General features: G+C 35.7%; 1 long non-coding RNA gene across 1 annotated transcript; it reads right to left on the bottom strand.

The window, feature by feature from the left end:
• Positions 1 to 5,033: 5,033 nt before the first annotated feature.
• Positions 5,034 to 16,376, bottom strand: LOC120191282. The gene is made up of 4 exons (XR_005522680.1): positions 16,100 to 16,376; positions 15,420 to 16,015; positions 5,243 to 5,402; positions 5,034 to 5,113 (listed from the first exon to the last, which is right to left on the bottom strand). It is a non-coding gene; the product is annotated as an uncharacterized LOC120191282 (long non-coding RNA).
• Positions 16,377 to 16,952: the final 576 nt, after the last annotated feature.

The raw sequence follows: 16,952 nt of genomic DNA, 5'->3' as shown, positions 1-16,952 counted from the left end.
ATTGAACAAAATCAACACAAATAAAAAACAAATCAGAGTGAGATAAGATAACACCAGAGTTCTGAGTTCAACTTGCAGTCGGCAACTCTCCTCAAATCAACATCATCAAATCTGCAATTTATATACAATAATAAGAACTAAAAGGTACAAAATTTAATCAGTTACAATTACAAATACAACTAAGAAAAAAAGTTTGAACCATTAAATTAAAAAGAAGTAATACCCATCTCTTTAATTTCTCCTGTAAATGGGATATTCAATATCTCAAAATTGAAATTATTAAAGAGATTGAATTTGGGAAAATACGTAGGAATTAAGAACGAAGAATCGAAGTGTGTGAAATAATAAGAAGGAAACATGCGTTTATAATAAGAAGGAAATATGTGTTTTTTCCTTTGTTAAACAATATTATAATTGAAAAGCTGGAAACAAAGCAATTGAAAAGTTGAAAATCACATGCAAAACAGTTAAAAGCTGGAAATCACATGCGTTGAACAGCTGGAACAATAGCAAAGCATTAAATGCAGTATTATATTAATCAGCAATACAACTGTATTACACCAAATATATTAAAAAGTCGACGTTTTCGTGTTCCCAAAGGTCAAACGTTTGTTTTTTTACAGCAGTATTTTGGGGCCCCTATTTTTGTGGGACCATGCACCGTCGCGCAGTATGCGCCGGCTCTGCCACGCCCCTGCCAAATAGACCTACACCAAACTGTAAACTTGATACTCTCCTAACACCTGGTCCATCTGTGTTACTGATTATTTCCCAAACCGAACATCTTGTATACAAACGACAACAAAAACGTCCCATCAGTCCCCACAAAGACTATGTACTGCCAAGAACTAGAACTAAGTTTGAATTCCTTGGAAAGTGAAGAAGGTGATCGAAGTAAGTTGGATGTTTTGGTTGATACTAGTGAGTTACCAATTGCTCAAAGGAAGGGAGTATGAATGGTACAACCTATTAATAAGTTTGTTGATTATGGTAAACTAAAGTCTGACTGGATTCATTCAAACTTATGGAGTAGACTATCAAGAGACTTTTGCTCTGATTGTGAAACTCAACACTGTAAGAGTATTATCGTTCTTAGCAGTAAATAAGGATTGGGTACTTCACCAGCTAGATGTCAATAATGCATTCCTCAACGGCAATGTCGAAGAGGAGGTCTATATGTGAGTTCCATCGGGAGTTTAAATGAAATCCGAGAATCAATGAGTGTGCAAACTATTGAAATCATTATATGGACTAAAACAGTCTCCTCGGGGTTAGTTTGGTAGGTTCACGAAGGTACTTCTGCGAGATAACTATAAGCAGTGTCAATCTAATCACACCCTATTTGTAAAAACTGCATCAAATATGAAAAAACTAAATCTTAATTGTCTACATTAATGATATCATCATCTTAGGTGATGACTTAGTGGAAATAAAGAGATTAAAGGCATTACTAGAAAGAGATTTTTTTTTTTTTGGAAAATGGGTCTCGTTAAAAATCTCTTCTAAATCCTAAATGGGAAAATAGTACCCATAAGAAATATATTAACAAAGCAATAAATCATTTGATACATTTGAGGCAATAATCTAGGGACAAACCAAGTCAAAAAAAAAAAAACAAAGAACTCCCAAACCTAGGTGCCCATGATGCTAACTTGTGCGCAACTAGATTACATGTTCTAGGATTATGATGGACAGTAAAATGTACATTAGAATACAAGAGAACATGAGCATCCTGGAATAGAAAGCCTAAGTGGAAATATTGTTATCCCGCGCTGACTTTATTGACAACCTTTGTAGAGTTAGTCTAAAATAATATAAAAAAAAAACAAAGAACTCCCAAACTAGGTGCCCATGATGCTAACTTGTGCGCAACTAGATTACATGTTCTAGGATTATGATGGACAGTAAAATGTACATTAGAATACAAGAGAACATGAGCATCCTGGAATAGAAAGCCTAAGTGGAAATATTGTTATCCCGCGCTGAACTTTATTGACAACCTTTGTAGAGTTAGTCTAAAAAATAATATGATGCCAATTGTTATTACAGGCAAGTCAAATGCCAACAACGAGCATATTTGCAAGGTCGACTTTGTTGGAAAAATTATTGAATGAATTGATGCTATTTATAGCTAATTAATAACAAGTCATGTCACTTGATAAATGGACTTAATTTTTGGTTTAAAGTTGCATCCATTTAATCATACTTATTCAACAATTCTCTTCATTAAAAGATTACAGCCTTTCATGAAAAGGTTAAGCACTTTTCATCAAAAGGATAAGTCTTTAATCGTTTGTTGTTGTATCCTAGGAGACCGATGTCCAACGTTACTCAAAGCACTTAGGAGAGAACGAATATGTCTTAAGATTGTTAGACAAAATGGTTAATCCGAGATAAAAACAATAATAATAATAATAATATTATATAATCGAACGAAGCAAAATAATTATAAAGAACTAAAATAGAAGAATGAAACTTGTTATTCATGTGTAAACAGGAATCAGATGAGTAGAGTAAGATAAACCGAAGAAGGATTTTTGTTGAGGCATGTATGAACAGTTTCCTTAAGACAAATTCATCCTCTCCTAGGTGCTTTGAGTAACGTTGGACGTCGGTCTCCCAGGATACAACAATAAACGATTACAACAGTAAGCACAACCACAGTGATCAGTCGAACATAATCTTGCCTTTCTCTATCACAAGGAAGAACGAATTTGGAAGGAATTTTCTAAGTGTTTTTCCTATTCCAAAGTTCTAAACTTGTGTAACTTGTAATTAGTTGCTCATTGTGCCTAAACTAACCTATATATAAGGAGAGGAAATTGATTGAAAGGTTAAGACCTTTCGATGAAAGGACTTAATCTTTCAATTAAAGGACTTATCCTTTTGATGAAAAATGCTTAACCTTTTCATGAAAGGATTTAATCTTTTCATGAAGAGAATTGTTGAATAAGTATGATGAAATGGATGCAACTTTATTAATTAGCTATAAATAGCATCAATTCATTCAATAATTTTTCCAACAAAACTTTACCACAGCCAGGGAAGATTGAGTGAGACCTCCCAGAGAATTTGAAACTAAAGATTTGGAGACTTGCAATAATTTTTTAGGCATGGAAGTGGTGAGATCAAACGAGAGAATTGTTATAGACCATAGGAAGTATATTCTGGACATACTTTTTGAGATTAGGATGACTAGTTGCAAGCCTTCGGAAACTCCCATGGAAGAAAATTTGAAGTTGCAAAAAGATGGTAATCCCATAAATAAGGAACAATATCAAAGGTTGGTAGGTAAGCTCATTTATCTATCACTAACTAGGCCAGACATAGCCTTTTCTGTCAGCATTGTGAGTCAATACATAAATGATCCAAGAGAAGAACATTTGGAAGTTGTGAATCAAATCTTAAGGTATTTAAAAATGACACCATGACAGAAGTTAATTTTCAGAAAACATGAAGATAGGACAATAAAGATATTTTCAGATTCTAATTGGAGTGGAGAACTAACTGATAGGAGGTCGACTATGGCTTATTATTCATTTGCTTGGGGAAACTTGGTGACTTGGAGGAGCAAGAAACAAGTTGTAGTTTCCAAAAGTAGTGTTGAAGCAGAGTTTCGAGCCATAGCACTCAGGATCTATGAAGGTGTCCAGTTACAAAGGCTTTTACTAAATTAGATGTATGTGATAGCAATCATTTTGAACTTCAGAATGACAGTAAGTCAGCCATAAGCATTACTAAGAATCTGGTACACCCCAACAGAACAAAACATGTGGAGATCGACAGACATATTATTGTCAAGAAAGTGAATGGTGGAACAGTAAGACTAAACTATGTCTCTTCAAAAAATTAGCTAGCAGATGTCCTGACCAAAGGCACTTTCAAGGGTCGCTTTCGACGAGATCAAATCCAAACTGAGTCTTTATAATATTTACTTCCCAGCTTGAGGGTGAATGTGACTTATATTACGTTTATAGATTATTATCTTGTAAATATTAGTGTTTTATTTTAGCACTAACTCTAACCTATTTTGTAGATAAGGATAATTTTAACTTAGTTAGAACTCTTACCTTAGTTAGGACTCTAAGTCGTCCCTCATATAAAATTGTGCTATAACTATTTGAGAATTATTAAAAAAATGAATAAACTCTTTGAATTCTCCAGTAATGCTGAAGAACACAAAACTGTGAGACTATTCGAGTTTTCTTGTATTTATGATTTTTAATTAGGAGCTCACACTCCTAACATCTGTGAGTTCGAAAATAACAGAGAAGATTATTATGTTGAAAGCGCAGCATTTCAAGCAGTAACGTGAATCAATTAAAGCATCTGAAACACTCTCCAAGTATAGTCTTGTCTTGTGTCAATTTTGCATCCCCTGGAGTATCAGATATCAAAGTACATATGTACATGATTAAGGTAAAATTTATTGCATTAGATATCACGACTGATCCGATTTTTGAAAGGAAATAAACTTCTGCTGCACTATTGTTTTTATTTAAACCTTCTGGACCAACAGGTGGGCCCAGTAAAGTCATTACTTCAGTTAAAAAGGCTAAAAGAGGGAACAAATGGGAAACATTGAAGTTGGATAAGGATCAACATAACAAAATTTGCACTCTTTGCAGCAAGCATGTCTCACTCTGCTCCCTTTAATTGTCAAGTTTCCTATTATTTTACACTTAAAAGTTATTTACACTGCAAAATGGCAACTGATAGTTTTTAGATGTTTGCTGTCATTATAGTGGTAAGTGAAGTTTCCTATGATATATATAAGCTTTGGGTTATTGACAATTCTATTAGAATGTTAACAACATTTTATTATACTATTGTACTCCGGTACTGTTGAAGGGTTAAAGCGTAATCTAAGTTCTTATAGATAACTAATATCCAGCGTATGTGGTTCAGTTATAACCATGATCCTATAGCTCTATAAAAACTCCAAATGATGCGGCAACAGCAACCGAAGCGGCAATTGATCCTATAGCAGTAGCGGCTACATCAATTCCACCTACTACTACTGCAGGAACAAGGCTGCCTAATGCAGGACCAAGGCTGCCTAATGCAGGACCAAGGGCACCTAATCCATGTCCAATAGCTGGTGCAACTAGGCCTGTTATGATATTATTCAACGGTGAGTGTATAACTTTGCTTATGCCTTTTTTTATAAAAAAAAAAAAGCACTTTAGGGCGAAATATATATATATATCTTCTGCTTTGTACAAAGTGATGAATTTCATACCACCAGTAAGGGCTATCAAGGATCCTCCTGTTATAGCAGCAGCACCAATCATGCCTGCCAATTTCAAATTATCGTTATTACTCTTTCCAACTTCGTCTGAATGTTCTTCCTTATTCAACTGACCCATGAGAGAGCATGCAACCATTATCTCCATAGCTTCCTAGAAAATGAAATTTCCTTATAAATGGACAGAAAGGTTCAATTGAAGCAAACTAGTTACTGCTAACAGGATTTGTGATGTTAGAAAACCAAATGGCATTCACAATTGATAGCTAAAACTCAAAATGGTATGTACAAAATAATGAGTAGTTTGTCACAGTTGGAGAAGGGAGGCGAGAGGGAGAAGACGAAGGACGAGAGAGGGGTATCGAAGAAGAATTGGGAGAATTGGGGGAAATGAAGAAACAAGGGTTAGGGATTGAGATTGATTTGGGAAGCAATTACCTAAGAGAGGAGCACGTGAGGCACACGGGAGTTATTAAAACACCAAACCAGTCGATCCAGCAGATTCAGATGCTTGGTCCAGGAGATCCAGGTGAAACACGGGTGGCCCAGTAAAGCCCAAGTCCTGTGGAGATAATAGAATTGGTTAGTAAGGACAGGCCAGCTGGCATAACAGATTCTCTATTTGCTTGTATGTAAATAAAATAGCAATGTAATGGAAAATGGTTATGAAATGAATGATGAACTTTCCTTTTCTCTAAATTCTCTTGTCATCTACAATCTTTATTTCTTCTCTATTTCCCCTTAATCCATAACAACTTGGTATCGAGAGCCTGAATTTTCCTGGCCATTGACGTTGTAATGCCAAAGAAAAACCAGACAATGACTGAATCATCAGATTTTGCAGCACTACAGAAACAATTGGAGGAATTGACTACTTTGGTTAAGCAGTCTCAAGATGAAACTAAGATTCCTAAATGGTGGGAAAATCAAGAGGAGCATATCACTGCCTTGGAGTCTAGAATGGCTACAAATCAAGGATACGTGGAAGAGCTTTTGAGGATTTAGACTGGTCGAAAAGGAGATCAAAATCAGCCTGAGAAGGAACAGGTATAGACCCCTAATTCATCTAATATGAGTGGGAAGCAAGCTGTACAGGTTACAGTGATTAATGATAAAAATAGATTTACTTATAAACCTGATGAGCCTGGAATTTTAAAATCTAAGCCAATGGAGTTGCCTACTCGTATAACTAGCTTTAAAAATGATAATCAAGTGGGGGAGAACAGTGATGTTAAGAACAATACAGTGGGCTTAGATGTGGATAGAAGAGGCACAGGGGGGTCTTTTAATACTTCAGGGAGTATATTGCACAGACCTAAAATCGAGCTACCTTTTTTTGAAGGTAGTAATCCAAGAGGTTGGATACATAAATGTCTTAAGTACTTTTCACTATGTAATATTGCTGAGGAATAAAGAGTACAAGTAGCTACAATGTACTTAACAGGAAAAGCAGAAATTTGGTTTGATGGCCATACTATGCAAAAACACCATGTTACATGGCATGAGTTTGAGGCAGACCTATGTCATAGGTTCTGTGATAAGGCCTTTGCTGATATAGTGGAAGAGTGTTGGGATTTTCGGAAGCTCGATTTGACAACTGGAATGGTTTGCAAAGAGGGGTCGGAACGGGTTTTGAGTTTAGCGAGTAAGGAGATTGAAAGATAGATAATTGCACAGCGATTTAGAGTGGTTCAACTTTCTAAACCAAAGTCTACGTCCACTACCTTAGCTCCTCACCAAGGATTTTCCAACAAATTCACTAATTTGTTCTTTCTTTTGAGGACAAAGAGATAACCTTACAACTCCCTAGTTTTTCCGGGCTAAACTAGAACCTTTCCCTAGCTTTTACACGGGATAAGCTAGAACGATGATTTTTCTACTCAAAAGGCTGCCCATAACATGGTACATCAGTGTACTATCATGGTGCATCGATACCCCTTCATTAAATTCAAATAAACTAACTGTTACTAGACGTTGCAGCCTTCGTGCATGGATACACAGCAGGATGTATCGATGCACAGTCTTGATGCATCGATACACAGAAGGATGCATCGATGCACTAATTGCATTCGGTGTTTGAGTGCATGGATGCACTGTAGGGATGCATGGATGCACTGCAGGGGTGCATGAATGCACTTGGACACCCTTTAGCATTTTGGCTCAAATCCGAATTTAATGAACTTTGAATTATTTTTGAAACCTTTTAAAACTTTGAATAAATTCAATTAAGTCCAAAAACCATTTTGCCTTAAATTGTTATATCAAAACATAGTTCAACAATCTCCCCCTTTTTGATATAACAAAACATTTAAAAAATTATTTTTGGCAAAACTCCCCCTTAATAAATTGTTTAATGAAAAAGATATCAAATGTTAACAATTGTTGGAAAATATATGAAAATGTTAAGCTCCCTCTTTTTCATTTCATTTAGAAATTGAATTTTTCAAACCAAACTTCTCCCCCTTTTTGTTATATCAAAAATAATTCGATCTTTGAAGTTCAAAATAACTTTGGAGAATAAGTATTAAATTTGACATTTTAAAACTTATTATTAAATTTGACATTTTAAAACTTATTGGAAAAATCAAAGCTCCCCCTCAATAAATGCATTCCAAACAAAATTAAGTTTTTAGGACCATGACACTTAAACAAAATTGAATTTCAACAAAGAATAATAAACATGTTAGTAGAACATGAAATTCAATGTATCCAAGTCTAAAATACTTTATGCAATACCAATTGTTGAAATTTGATATTGATACCAATTGTTTAAAATTAAGTGCATTTGCATAAAGTTTCCAAAAATGTTATGCATTTTGAAAATATTGATATCAATTGTTAGAGATATATCATTTTCATTTAAACCATATGCATAATCATTTAAATTTAGGTCAAAAATTTAAAATTTGTAAATTCAAAACATTTGAAAAGTTGATCAATTGTTAGAGAGATATCATTTGCATTTAAAACCAATTTTGACCAAAATTCATTATGATGAACTAAAAATTTTGAAAAATTATTAAGACATTAAAATGTTCATCATAATTTCCTTTTAACATACATGAGATTTAAAATAATACATAATTATTTAAAATTAAATGAGCAACCAAATAACCAAAATTAAAAGCTTTAAGCTTAGAGGTTACCCATTCCTTTTTCATGTGTGGCTAGAGCATCTTGAATATCATCATCTTCATAACCATTGCTCCCACACACCTACAAGAGACATTCATTTGATTTGGTATCCAAATTGCTTGGATCCTTGGACGTTAGTTTCATGCCCCTTGTTCCCTTAGGAACCCATTCTGTCTAATTTTAAAATGTTTCCTTTCTTAAAGGATAAGTATGTTCCAAATGACCATAAAAATGACAATGTGAGCATTTTGTCATTTTTAAACATAATAGGTTTTTTTTAGAAATTAATTCTTTTTCTTTTGTTAACCCCTCAAGCTTAACTCCTAACTCAAAATTTTCTTTTTCTAAATCATTTATTTTGATTTTTGAAAGCTCTAAATTATTTTTCAAAATTTCATTTTGATTTTCAAAATTAACTTTTGCTTTCAAAATCAAATTATCTTTAATCTTGAGTTTTGAAATTAATTTCGTATATTTGAAATTCATGGTCTCAAATCCCAAATACAACCTATTATAAGCATCTTGTAACTCATCAAAAGTAAATGAATTAAATTCATTGAGTTAGAATATACATCGAATTCTTCTGAGTGGTCATGAGGCATAGGTTGACTACTTCATCTTCATCATTGGAATCATCTTCATCACTCCAAGATGCAACAAATGCCTTCTTTCCCTTTTTCTTTAGAAGATGACATTCATACTTGACATGCCCCTTTCTTTGACAATTAAAACATATCGGGGAACTCTTCTTCTTGGTTGATTCATGTTTCACTTCCTTGGAAATCATGAATCTCTTGAGTTCCTTCAAGAGCTTGACCATCTCTTCTTCTTGTTCATCATCGTCTTCATCCACCTCATCACTTGAATCTTGATAGCTTTCATTGGTGGATTTGAATGCAATGCCTACCTCCTTATTCTTCTTGTTTTTCTTCTCTTCCCTTTCCTCATCTTCCTTCACCATCATCTCATAAGTGAGAAGAGAATCAATTAGCTCGTCGAGAGTGAGAGACTTTAAGTTTCTTGCTTCGATAATGGTCGTCTTCTTCGATTGCCACTCCTTTGGAAGAGAGTAGATCATCTTCCTCACATGCTTCTCATTAGGGATTACTTCTCCAAATCCCTTGAGACCGTTGACAATCACAGAAAATCTATCTGTCATAGCTTAGATGTCTTCATCGGGTTTCATCTTGAAGTTCTCGTAGCTATGGTTGAAAAGACTTTCCTTTGATTCCCTCACTTCGTCGGTTCCTTCATGAGTGACTTGGAGCTTATCCCAAATCTCTTTGGCAATGAAACAAGATGAAATTCTTCCATATTCATTTGGGCCTAAAGCACATAATATAATATGTATAGCCTTAGAGTTAAGCTGGAAATTTTTCTGCTCTTCTCTACTCCAATCGTTGTACTTGCCGGGTAGAGAGGAGAAACCGTCCATGATTGAGTTCCAAGCTCCTAGATTGTAGGATTGAATAAAGTACATCATCTTATTCTTCCAATATGCATAATTTGCTCCATTGAAAAATGGTGTCTTGTTGACCGGTTGTGAATCCATAATAGTATATTCTTCAAGATAATAAGCACCGGAGGAAAAAGTCATTTCTTTGTCAGTTGCGTCAGAAATTGGTAGAGCTTCTTCGAGAATCGTCTCAAGGTGGTTAAACCTTCTAACAAGTTAGGCTCTGATACCAATTGTTTGGATTTTCGGAAGCTCGATTCGACAACCGGAACGGTTTGCAAAGAGGGGTCGGATCGGTTTTTGAGTTTAAGGAGTAAGGAGATTGAAAGATAGAGAATTGCACAGCGATTTAAAGTGATTCGACTTTCTAAACCAAAGTCTACGTCCACTACCTTAGCTCTTCACCAAAGATTTTCCAACAAATTCACTAATTTTTTCTTTCTTTTGAGAACAAAGAGATAACCTTACAACTCCCTAGTTTTTTCGGGCTAAACTAGAACTTTTCCCTAACTTTTACACTGGATAAGCTAGAATCTTTCCCCTTTATAAAAGGATAAAAGATGTAAACAAGAAAACCTCTCTAAGGTAGGTGTTTACAAGAATTAAGCTCACAAGAACAAAATATTTACAAGAGAAAGATGAAATAAGAATGAAAAACTCTTCTCTTGTGTTTGATTGCTTGGATGGTAGTTCTCTTTCTTCTTCAAGTGTCCTTAGCTTGTATTTATAACTTGTATTTATAGCTTGTATTTATAGCTTGGAATGTGTTTGATGTTGTATATAGCCGTTGGAGATGTTTTGGAGCCGTTTAGGTATGATTTTTCTACTCAAAAAGGTTGCTCATAACATGGTGCATCGGTGCACTATCATGGTGCATCGATACCCCTTCATTAAAATCAAATAAACTAGCTGTTACTAGCCGTTGCAGCCTTCGTGCATGAATGCATAGCAGGATGCATTGATGCACAGCCTTGATGCATCGATGCACAGCCTTGATGCATCGATGCACAGCCTTGATGCATCGATGCACAGAAGGATGCATCGATGCACTAATTGTATTCGGTGTTTAAGTGCATGGATGCACTAGTGCAGGTGCATAGATGCACTTTGACACCCTTTAGCATTTTGGCTCAAATCCGAATTTAATGGACTTTGAATTATTTTTGAAACCTTTTAAAACTTTGAATAAATTCAATTAAGTCCAAAAACATTTTTTAAATTCAATTCAAGTCCAAAAACCATTTTGCCTTAAATTGTTATATCAAAACATAGTTCAACAAAGAATTTACTAAACTAGTACAGAAAGGGTCTGTGGAGGAGTATCAAGATAGATTTGAAGAATTACAGCCTCACATGCTTTTACAGAACCCTACTCTGGGTGAGGAATTCTTTGTCTCTTTGTTTATCAGTGGATTAAGAGATGACATTAAACATAGGGTCAAAGCCTTAGATCCTAAGACATTGTCTGAAGCATACAGGCAAGCTAAACTGTATGAATTGTTTGTTGAATTTGAAAGTAAAAGATTGAGTCCAGTCTTTAGAAACCCACCCTACCCGAATTCCCTACCTATTTCTAAGCCAAATCAATTACCAATTCCACAAAAGAGTTCAACCACTTTGCAACCAAAACAGAATTTACTAGAGTACAAAAGGTAAAATAATTTGTGCTTTAAGTGTGGTGAGAAATTTGTCCCAGGCCACCAATGTAAAACAAAACAATTAAACATGATGATTGAAGATGAGATTGTTCTTCCTTCAGATACTTTACCTACTGATTCAGAACAGCCAGTCCTACAGGAAGAAGAGAGCCTAGAAATATCTATGAATGCTATCACTGGGTGTATTGGACATAATACACTAAGAATTCAGGGCAGTATCCAAGGAAAACCATTGAACATTTTAATTGACAGTGGCTAATGGACAACAACTTTATAGTTTAGCAAGGTGTAATAAGGTTGAATGGCAAATGCAAGGGCACTCTTTTGTTCATGATTTTAGACTTTTACAATTGGGAGGGAGTGATATGGTGTTGGGAGTAGATTGGATGAAATTATTTAGTCCAATCTTGATGGACTTCAATAAAATGTCTCTTAGTTTTGTTCATCAAGATGAACAAATTGTTATACATGGTCAGCAACCATCTCAATTTTTGCAGCAAATTTCAGGGGCTTCATTATTGAAAATGACAGCTTTAGACTCTATTATTTTGGGACATGTGGTATTATTATCTATGACAGAAGGTTCTAAACCTATTCCTGCAGCTATTCAGCCTCTCTTAGAAAAATACAAGACTATTTTTGAGGAACCAAAAGGCCTTCCACCAGAAAGAAACCATGACCATGGTATTCCTCTTAAACCAGATTCAATTCCTGTCAATCTCAGGCCCTACAGATTTCCACATAACCAGAAGGCAGAGGTGGAAAGGCAAATTGCTATTATGTCTTCTTCCTCTATTATTCAGCCTAGTAGGAGCCCATTTGCATCTCCATGCCTATTAATTAAGAAGAAAGATGGATCTTGGAGGTTCTATGTGGATTATAGACAGCTAAACAGCATGACTATTAAGGATAAATTTCTTATTCCTGTTGTGGAGGATTTATTAGATGAGTTACATGTGCTGTTTATTTTTCAAAGATTGACCTCAGATCAGGGTATTGGCAAATCAGAATTAAAAATGCAGACATACACAAAACTGCATTCAGAACTCATCAAGGCCACTATGAATTTAAGGTAATGCCTTTTGGCCTTACTAATGCCCCTACTACTTTTCAGGCATTAATGAATGAATTATTTAGTTCATTCCTTAGAAAATTTGTCTTGGTGTTTTTTTATGACATTTTAGTCTACAGTAGTTCTATGGCAGCTCATATTGCTCATTTACAAAAAGTTTTAGAGGTGTTACAGGCTAATCAATTATTTGCAAAGTTCTCCAAATGTTTTTTTGGACAAACCCAAGTGGAATACTTGGGACATATTATTTCAGCTGCAGGAGTTGCTACTGATCCTAGTAAAGTGGAAGCAATGCAGAATTGGCCTCTTCCTAAATCTTTAAAATCTTTGAGGGGATTTTTAGGATTAACAGGCTATTACAGGAGATTTATTAAAGACTATGGTGCTATCAGCAAGCCACTGACACAAATGCTTAAAACATACAACTTTAAGTGGACTAGTGCAGCTGTGACTGCCTTTGAAGAACTTAAAAGAGCTATGAGCAGTGGTCCAGTTTTAGCTCTCCCAGATTTTTCCAAGAATTTTTTCTTGGAAACAGATGCAAGTTCAGGTGGTATAGGTGTTGTCTTATCTCAAAATGGCAGACATATTGCTTATTTAAGCAAGGCTCTTAATCCTAGAAATTCTAGCCTCTCTATTTATGAAAGAGAGTATCTTGCTATTCTACTGGCAGTTTCTAAATGAAGACATTACTTAGAGGGAAATCCTTTTGTCATTAAAACTAACCATGAACCTCTAGAGTATCTCTTGGAATAGAAGTTAACTACTATAATCCAAAAGAAAGGCCTGACTAAGCTTTTGGGTTTGGATTATACTATTCAGTATAGAAAGGGAAGATCCAATGTTGTGGCAGATACCTTATCTAGGCAATGGGAGGATAAGGATCAGTGTTTTGTTATAGGTACAACTGTAATCATTCCTAGTTGGGTTCAAGATGTAGAGGCTAGTTATAAAGAAAATCTATTGCCTGCTGATTGGATTTCTAAGTTAACTGTGAATCCTACTGTTGATATTAATTGGAGATATTCAAAGGGCATCCTTAGATTTAAGGATAGAGTTTTATATTGGAACTGATGGAACCTTAAGACTACAAATTCTTCAGACATTACATGATTCACCGTATGGTGGTCATTCTGGAAGTCAAGCCACTTATCAGAGAATTATATCATATTTTTATTGGCCTAGACTTAAGGCTATGGTGGCAACCTATGTCAGAGCTTGTGCAGTTTGTTAACAAACTAAGGTGGAACATGTTGCTAAACCAGGACTGCTACAGCCACTACCTATTCCTCAACAAGCTTGGGAGGTCATCACTATGGATTTTATAGAAGGGTTGCTTACATCATTGAGTAAAAACTGTAATTTAGTAGTGGTTGATAAGTTTACTAAGTATAGTCATTTTTTGGCTATGTCACATCCATACTCAGCAGCTGAGGTGGCTAGATTATATTTGGACCATATTTATAAGCTTCATGGACAGCCTAAAATGGCCATTTCAGACAGAGATAAGACTTTCACTAGTCTCTTTTGGAGAGAACTAATGAAACTCTTAGGAACTAAGAGTCTATTTAGCACTGCCTACCATCCTGAAACTGATGGACAGACAGAGAGGGTGAACCAGTGCTTAGAACAGTACCTAAGGGGTCTTTGTTTTTATCAACCCAAGCAATGGGCTAAATGGTTGCCACATGTTGAGTGGTGGTACAATACCACCTACCACACAACCTTAAAGTTAACACCTTTTTAGGCTCTCTATAGCTACAAGGCTCCTACAATGGTTTGGCATTCAGAGACTAATGTACATGCAATAGCAGAATTAATGCGTAGCAGGGAAGAAATCAAACAATTGGTCAAAGTCCAGTTAGAGCAAGCCAGTTATAGAATGAAACAGAGAACAGACAAAAACAGGTCAGAACGAGTTTTTCAAGTTGGAGATTTAGTTTACCTGAAGTTGCAACCGTATCGACAATCTTCTCTTGCCCTGCGAAAAAAATTTGAAATTGGCAGCAAGGTTTTATGGTCCTTATAAAATTATTGAAAAAATTGGAGAAGTAGCCTATAAATTAGACTTACCAGATACTTCGTGTTTGCACCCAGTCTTTCATGTTAGCCTATTGAAAAAGCATGTTGGAGACACAACAGCAACTTCAACCGATCCTCCTGTTATTGATGATGAAGGTCAGTTCAAAATCGAACCCAGTAGAATATTAGGCAGAATGATTATTAATCGACAGAATAAACCAGTTACACAGTTATTGGTTCGCTGGACTAACCTGGACGAGACGCACGACACCTGGGAAGATTATTCAGTGCTTCGAGGACAGTTTCCATTGTTTGATCCTTGGGGACAAGGATCGACTCATGGGGCGGGTATTGTCACAGTTGGAGAAGGGAAGCGAGAGGGAGAAGACGAAGGATGAGAGAGGGGTATCGAAGAAGAATTGGGAAAATTGGGGGAAATGAAGAAACAAGGGTTAGGGATTGAGATTGATTTGGGAAGCAATTACCTGAGAGAGGAGCAAGTGAGGCGCACGGGAGTTATTAAAACACCAAACCAGCCGATCCAACAGATTCAGATGCTTGGTCCAGGAGATCCAGGTGAAACACGGGTGGCCCAGTAAAGCCTAAGTCCTGCGGAGATAACAAAATTGGTTAGCAAGGACAGACCAGCTGGCATAACAGATTCTCTATTTGCTTGTATGTAAATAAAACAACAATGTAATGGAAAATGGTTATGAAATGAATGATGAACTTTCCATTTCTCTAAATTTTCTAAATTCTCTCGTCATCTACAATCTCTATTTCTTCTCTATTTCCCCTTAATCCATAACATAGTTTAAGCACACAAACCATTTTTATCCATTTGACATTGAGCCAAGTAGCTAGCAAACGCAGTGCCACACGGTGCCGAGCATCATAGCCCTTTGGTCCGTCATCACTAACATCATCAGCCACACAAGATGAAAGAAGCTCATAAAGAACAACCAACTTCTTCTCCTCTAAAAGAAATTTTCCCTCGTCAATTGGTTTCTGGGTGAATCTACTTCTTGATCGATCCCCATCTTCATTATTGGATATATTGAGAGTAGTTGCAGCAGTTGTGTCGGGATAACCGCACCTCTCACGGCACAGTTTCGTAGTCACAATTCCTATCACAATCCTCGGAAACAACGAGAGAGCTTTCTATACCAAGAATTGTAGCATCCACAACCTTAAGTAAAGCAAGTTCCTTCTCTTGGATTTCTAAATAAACCCCATCATTTTTTTTGACAGTAATGTCAAGAACTGTACCAAAATCAAAACCAAGTACATCGAAAAAGGAAACCCAAAAATCATCAAGAAAATCGAAAGGGAAACATACTGATCCAACGTGGTGCCTAGCTTGAGTAGATACTCCAGCAGTTTCTTTGAGCCCATCCCAAGCTTGACCCACCACTCCCATGTACCTAGTCCGTTCAAAATGCATTCCAAGTAAATAAAGAAAGACAAAAACCATGGACAAAAGCTGGGGATTAGGCATATATATATACCTGAAAACAGGCAAAAGTAAACCGGACTTCTCATGGATCCAAAGCTATGGGAAATCGGAGACGGAAACGGTGTCGTTGTTGCTTGCACCTTCGCCAATGGGCTCCTCATTTAGAGAGAGGAGAGGATTGATAGATTGATTTTGATGAATCTGAGAATGGTGAAGAGCCAAAGCGAACAGAGCTGAGGCAACGTATTTCTGTGTTGGTGAGAGTATCGATGTGTACATCTCTACGAATATAGTTGATAATCAACAACATAGATGCACTACAGGTATAGAATAGAGGAAAAGGACCATGACGAAAAATATAACGAAATTTGTTTTTTTTTTAATCATGAAAGTCGAAGTTGTTGCCAGATTTTTTCAAAAGCTCGCAACGGGTTCCCGGTGAGAAATGAAACGACTAATGCTAATAATGGATCGGCCCAATGTTAATTATGGACTCAAAGCGGCCCATTCAACTTTTTTTTAGCCCCATACATACATTTCTTTCTCACATTGACCTGTTAATAAAAGCTGATTCGGTTGCATTCCAAATTCCACATTTACTTTTGGATTTAGATCACATATTGAAACCCATTATCAGATTTACTATTTTAATATTTTTTTAATAGTTCAGAATAATTATAAAATAATATCAATTGAGAATTATTTTAAGTCTTGATAACGTACATACACCTTTTAAACATATTATTTAAATTAGAGATCTATAGATAGAACAACATTATCTAACCACTCAATGAATTTACATAATAAATATTTTTATATTACTCCTTTTGGAGCTTACAAACATATTATTCATTATCTAACCACTGTTAATCTAAAAAATAGATTATGAACTATCTTGTAATCAT

This window comes from Hibiscus syriacus, unplaced genomic scaffold, assembly GCF_006381635.1.
Source record: "Hibiscus syriacus cultivar Baekdansim isolate YM2019G1 unplaced genomic scaffold, ASM638163v2 tig00116965_pilon, whole genome shotgun sequence".
In the NCBI taxonomy this organism is placed as follows: Eukaryota; Viridiplantae; Streptophyta; class Magnoliopsida; order Malvales; family Malvaceae; genus Hibiscus; species Hibiscus syriacus.
The sequence above is the reverse complement of the archived record's forward strand: the minus strand, read 5'-3'. Positions and strand labels throughout refer to the sequence as shown.